Source organism: Odocoileus virginianus, unplaced genomic scaffold (genome assembly GCF_023699985.2).
Source record: "Odocoileus virginianus isolate 20LAN1187 ecotype Illinois unplaced genomic scaffold, Ovbor_1.2 Unplaced_Scaffold_22, whole genome shotgun sequence".
Classification (NCBI taxonomy): domain Eukaryota; kingdom Metazoa; phylum Chordata; class Mammalia; order Artiodactyla; family Cervidae; genus Odocoileus; species Odocoileus virginianus.
In genome coordinates, this window is record NW_027224284.1 from 319,983 (window position 1) to 326,293 (window position 6,311).

Here is a 6,311-nt window from a genome sequence, read left to right on the forward strand (position 1 = left end):
TGTCCCTAAAACAATGTGACTGGTGCCACATAAAGACAGAAGAACAGGGATAACATCATGTGATGATGCAAGCAGAGGTTAGAGTTCTACAGCGCCAAGTCAAGAAATGCAAATATTGCCATCAGGAGCTAGAAAGAAGCTTAGACAGATTCCCCAACTGGTCCTCAGCAGTGAACGTGCGGAGTCCTAAACCTGGACTTCCAGGAAATTCCCTCCTTTGCACTTCATCTACAACATCAGCTCCTCATGACTCACCAGCAGACTACCTCCAGACTCCAACTAAAACTCTTTCCTGAGTCTCCAGTCTGTCGGCTTCCCCCATCAGACTCCACAAACTAATAAGTCACTTCCTTAAAATAAATCTCTCTATATATACATCCCATTGGTTCTCTTTGAGAACTCTAATATAGGTATTAAAAATCAAGTATCTTTTCCATCCTAGTGTAACCTGTGCTTTCAACCACAAAGATTGCCCAGCAATAGTCAGCTACTGACACGTTCAGTGAAAATACCTGGAAATTATAATAAAAAAAATATTCCCATGACAATATCATCGAAAAGTCTGAACTACATAAAGATAACCTATATTGTACATCTGTGTCCACAATGTGCAAGTTCTAAACTCTGAACACTATAAAACATTACTGAGAAAATTAAAGCAGGCCTAAATAAATCAAGGGATATGTCATCCTCTTGGGTCAGAGGACTCAGTATTGTGAAGATGCCTATTCTTCCCAAACTGATGTATATATTCCTTGCAATCCCAATAAAAATTAAAGGGTTCATTTTTTTAAAGAAATTGATTATTCTAAAAAGTCATTGAAATGCAAAGGGCTTAGTCTACAAAAAGCAACTTTGAAAAGAAAAAAGCTGGAGGATAAGCACTATCTTATTTCAAAACTCATATCTATAGTCATCAAGGCACTGTGGTATTGGGATGAAGGTAGGAATGTATATCAAAGGAACAAAATTAAAATTCTAGAAATAGACCCACATATATATGGGCAACTGATCTTCAACAAAGCTACAAAGGCAATTCAGCAGAAAAAGGAGTCTTTTCAACAAATGGTACTGGGACAAGTAGATAGCCATATGCACATAAACTGTGATAGATGGGGCTTCCCAGGTGGCACTAGTGGTGAAGAATCCCGCCTGCCAATGCAGGAGATACAAGAGACGCGGGATAGATCCCTGTATAGGGAAGATTCCCTGAAGGAGAAAATAGCACCCCACTCCAGTATTCTTGCCTGGGAAACCCCATGAACAGAGGAGCCTGGCAGGCTACAGTCCACTGGGGTCGCAAAGAGCTGGACATGGCTGAGTATCTGAGTGTGAACTTTGATCCATATAATGCACTACCTACAAAAGTTAACTCAAAAAGAATGACTGATGTAAACATAAAAGCTAAAACTATTTTAAAACTCTAGAAAAATTACAGTAGAAAATTCTTGTGACCTTAGGTTTGGTAAAGGTTTCTTAGAAATGACATCAAAAGCAAATTCAAAACCATACATGAACGAATTGATGCACTGAATTTCCACAAAATTCAAACTTACGTTCTTCTAAGAACACTGTTGAGAGAATAAAAAGACAAGCCATTGAATGAATGAGAGAAAATATTTGTAATTTGCAGATCTGCTATCCAGAATTAAAAATCTCACAAAGGTCAGTAGAAAACAGACACTTCAATAAATAAGTGGACAAAAGATTTGAACAGATACTTCACCTAAGATAAACACCTGTCAAACAAGCACATGAAAAGATGCTCATCATCATTAGTCATTAGGAAAATATAAGTGAAAACTATGAGAAATCACTACACCCCTCTGAGAAAGTCCAATCAAAATTAAAAAGAATGACCATACCAAATATTGGCAAGGTTGTGGAGGATGGAACCCTCATATCTCATACACTGCTGGTGGCAATGAAAAATGCTCTGACTACTCAGGGAAAAAGTTTAGTAGTTTCTTATGTAGTTAATTTTACAACTATCATATGACCCAGACATTGCTCTTATAAGTATTTACATAGAAAGAGAAAATATATGTCCCAGGAAAGAATTATATACAAATGTTCATAGAAGGTTTATTTCCAAGAGCCCCAAATTGGAAACAATCCAAATATCCATTAACAGGTGAATGGACAGAACAAATTGTTATATATCCAAATAATGGGATAGTTCCACATTACAGGAAAGGGAAACTAATCTATAGTGACAAAAGTCAGTGGATGCCTGTGAATGAGGTAGGTTGAAGTAGAGAGAGAGGCAAAGGAGAGCTTGGTGGGCTGATTACCTAAGAGCACAAGGAAGCTTTTTGAGATGATAGATATGTTCATTATCTTGACTGTAGTATTAGATTCACAGGTGCATACATATATCAAAACTTAGACCATATACTTTAAATATGCACAGTATATTATATGTTGACCATACCTCAATAAAATATTTGAAATATATTTATATACTCATAATTCTGATGCAATTAAATTAATCAGGTGAAAAATTCTTACAATTATGTTCTTGTAGTATTAACAGATCCACATTATATCTTATCAAATTGGTCATGCTCCATATAACCAAACTAATCACATGCAATAAAATATACCCAAATATTTAGGGTAAGTTGATGTTCATTTCTTTCTGAAGTACAGAAATAAAAATATTACATCCCAGGGAAATCATAATGATATTTAACAGGAATTGGTTATTTCAGGGAATGTGGCTGATTATCATCATGTCAGGACAAACTCTAAAGTAAAAATGCTTGTTTTTAAATAATAAATTCTATGGCTGACATTTTAAACTAGCACTTGGAAACTGTCTGTTTTAAAAAAAAAATGTCATTATAAAAGGAAAAGAAACCTATTTGCAGCAGAGAACAATCTACATTACAATGTCAAATTATTAGAAAGTCCTAACTACTGCATATTTCATACCCATATAAGAGACACAAGGGAATCACTGATTATTATTATTTATAAGATATATTTACTTATTTAAGTCTATTTATTACAAATGAATGTTAAAGACCAACTGCCTTCCAAATCGGACAATCCATTGCTTTTCAGCACAAAAAAGGAAAAAAAGTCTTCTCTCAGATGGGCCTCAAGGGTGACTGAAAAGCATGTAGCAGCTGATGAAATGTATTCCCACTTTCCAACTCTTTCCCATGTAGATCAAAGTAGCTACTTTTAGGCTAGTTTGTGAACCTTACAGAGATATCCCACAACGTACTTTTGTCAGATCTATGAACTCACTTGAGTCAGGCGTCATATCCAACTGAAGATGTGAAGTGTTGGGGTCTCCTGAGGACCGCTGCCCTTTAACCTGCAGTGGACGTTCCATCAGTCACCAGGACACTGATCTTCAGAAGCTGTTTCCTTCAGACACCTGATATGAGCAAGGTCATCTGCATGAGGGCTGCACAGGGAGAGACATATCCGGCAATCACCATGGTTTACCGGTGTAACTGTGTGCTCGGCACCGTTCTAAGCACTGGGTTATGACAATGACAATAAAACCATTGGGTAGTGATCGTAACAACCAGATGTTACAACGAGCTTCCCACCACGGACTTTTTCTTCTCCGTTTCTCATCTATCCCTTAACAACAAAGCGGAAACGGAATAAAAAGTGGCCTGAATTCATAAAGACGTTCATGATCCCGCAATAACCAGAGGGTCATCGGCTTACTCATGTGTTATCACTGAACGTTCTCAGCGATCCTGTGGGGAAAACATTCTCATCCGCATATTACAGAGGGGAAAGTTGAGGCTCAGAGAGTCGCTACCTGTCTCACCTCCCGCGCTCCTGCATTTAGGAAGAAAGTGGCTCCAGGACACCCCTGGCGCAGGACACCGCACTCACTGGGGCCGGGCGGGACCCCAGTGCTTTACCTACGAGACAGCGGGGCACCGCCGAGACCCAAAGCGGGAAAGAGGCAACTTGTGTGTGGATCCCTTTGTCTCCCCACACCCCAGGGCGGTACAGCGCCTACCGTAGGTACTCACTCTCCAACCTCAGTTCCAAACAACTGAAGGCGAAAGGGGCTCTCCTCTCCAGGCGCTTTTGTCTCCATTAAAAAGTCGTCAAGGTCGCCTTGTTGAAGTCACGTTTCTGTAGTAACTGCCAGGCGCAGGCAGATCCTCCACCACCTTAAATACCAATACCTTCCCACCCTCCTGCACCCCCTTGTCTTTAGCTTAAAGTAAAACACCTCAGCTCTTCAGGCTGCAACTGAGAAAACATACTCATTAGAGCCACTAGACTGGGACCCCGGCAACTAGCAAAAATCTGTCCAGTTCGGTGGGACAAAATATGTGCTTGTGGTCAGAAATTGGGTTTGCTTTAAAGAGACTGGGATGGGGAGGAAGGTGAGAGGTGTGTTCAGGATGGAGAACACATGTAAATCCATGGCTGATTCATGTCAATGTATGGCAATAACCACTACAATATTGTAAAGTAATTAGCCCCCAACTAATAAAAATAACTGGGGAAAAAAAGAAATAAAAAAATAAAAAAGTTTAAAAAATAAAAAAATAAAGAGATTGTTGCGGTTGTCCGTCTAGTTTGGGTTTTTTCAGTAGTCATGTATGGATGTGAGAGTTGGATTATTTAAAAAAAAAAAAAAAAACTGAGCGTCGAAGAATTGATGCTTTTGAGCTGTGGTGTTGGAGAAGACTCTTGAAAAGTCCCTTGGACTGCAAGGAGATCCAACCAGTCAATCCTAAAGGAAATCAGTCCTGAATATTCATTGTAAGGACTGATGCTGAAGCTGAAACTCCAATTCTTTGGCCACCTAATGTGAAGAACTGACTCACTGGAAAAGACCCTAATGCTAGGAAAGATTGAAGGCAGGAGGAGAAGAGGACAACAGAGGATGAGATGGTTGGATGGCATCACTGACTCGAGAGACATGAGTTTGAGCAAGTTCCCGGAGATGGTGCTGGACAGGGAGGCCTGGCGTGCTGCGGTCCATGGGGTCCCGAAGCGTCGGATAAGACTGAGTGACTTAACTGAACTGAATTAAAGAGACGGTAGGGGATTCCCTGGTGGCTCAGATGGTAAAGAGTCTGCCCGCAATGCGGGAGACCTGGGTTCGATCCCTAGGTTGGGAAGATCCCCCAGAGAAAGAAAATGGCAACCCACTCCAGTATTCTTGCCTGGGAAATCCCATGGACAGAGGAACCTGGCAGGCTACAGTTCAATGGGCTCGCAAAGAATCAGAACAGACTGAGCGACTTCGATTTCACTTTCTTAAAGAGACAGTACAGGGCTTCCCACCTTGCTCAGAGGTAAAAAGAATCTGCCTGCAATGTAGGGGAGGGGTGGAGGGTCTCGATTCCTGGGTCAGGAAGATCCTCTGGAGATGGAAATCTATTCCGGTATTCTAGCATGGGAAATCCATGGACAAAGGAGCCTTTGGACAAATCCATGAACAAAGGCAGGCTATGGGATCACAAGAGTTGGACACGACTTAGTGACTAAACCACCACCAGGGACGTATTATCAGAACATGGAGACCCAGTTCCCTGGGGATCTGGGAGATGAGTTACCCTCCCTCTGAGGGTGAACGTGTACTATCACAATCCGTGCTAAGCAGTTAGCCATCTGCAAAGAAATGAACTGTCTCTGGTCATGTGACTGAATGATGTAGATACATACAGAAAAATGTCAATGAAGAAATCTCAGAGTGATTTCAGGGAGGCAAACCTAGGACATTTAATAGGCAGAAAACTAAGTCATTTAAACCATACATTGGTTTTTCCTGGGGAATTTTTATCCTCCATTCCTGATATTTTCTTTCACCTTAGAGGAACAGGTCGAACCAAAACCATGTGACCCCTCTATACACTCCTATACCTAGAGAATCACTTCCCTGATTAGTTAGGCTGGATGAACAAACAAGTTGCACAGTGGAGGCCCTCTCCCATCAAACTCTTGAAGCAAGCTGCCCTTATAGAGCACATGTTTGCTCTGCCCTCAGGAATGGGTCTACAAACAGATCCACAGCTCTTCTCCTCTTTTCTGTCTCACTGACTCCCAAACCATTCCTACGGTTTTGCTCCAAAATGGTTGAGTTTTTAAGAGGCCCTGGAAATACACTCTTCCACATCTTGACTCCAAACCAATTAAGAAATATGAAAAATAAGAAAAATACATCAACTTTGTTCCTTATAAAGCTGATACTGTAGAATGTGCCTTAGATTTCACATGAGGCAAGTGGGCTTCATATTTATGAACCCCAGAACTGCACAGATTTATCTACCCTGCACTGATGTACCAGGACAGTCTGAAAGGACCAGGACTGC

General features: G+C 40.8%; 1 long non-coding RNA gene across 2 annotated transcripts in view; it reads right to left on the reverse strand.

Moving 5' to 3' along the window:
- LOC110142356 (uncharacterized) overlaps window positions 1-4,092 on the reverse strand; it is a 38,227-nt gene extending 34,135 nt beyond the window's left edge. For both annotated transcript variants that reach the window (XR_011486144.1, XR_011486143.1), the window contains exon 1: window positions 3,998-4,092. This is a non-coding gene — a long non-coding RNA (uncharacterized lncRNA). The remainder of the gene's footprint in view (window positions 1-3,997) is intronic.
- Window positions 4,093-6,311: the final 2,219 nt, after the last annotated feature.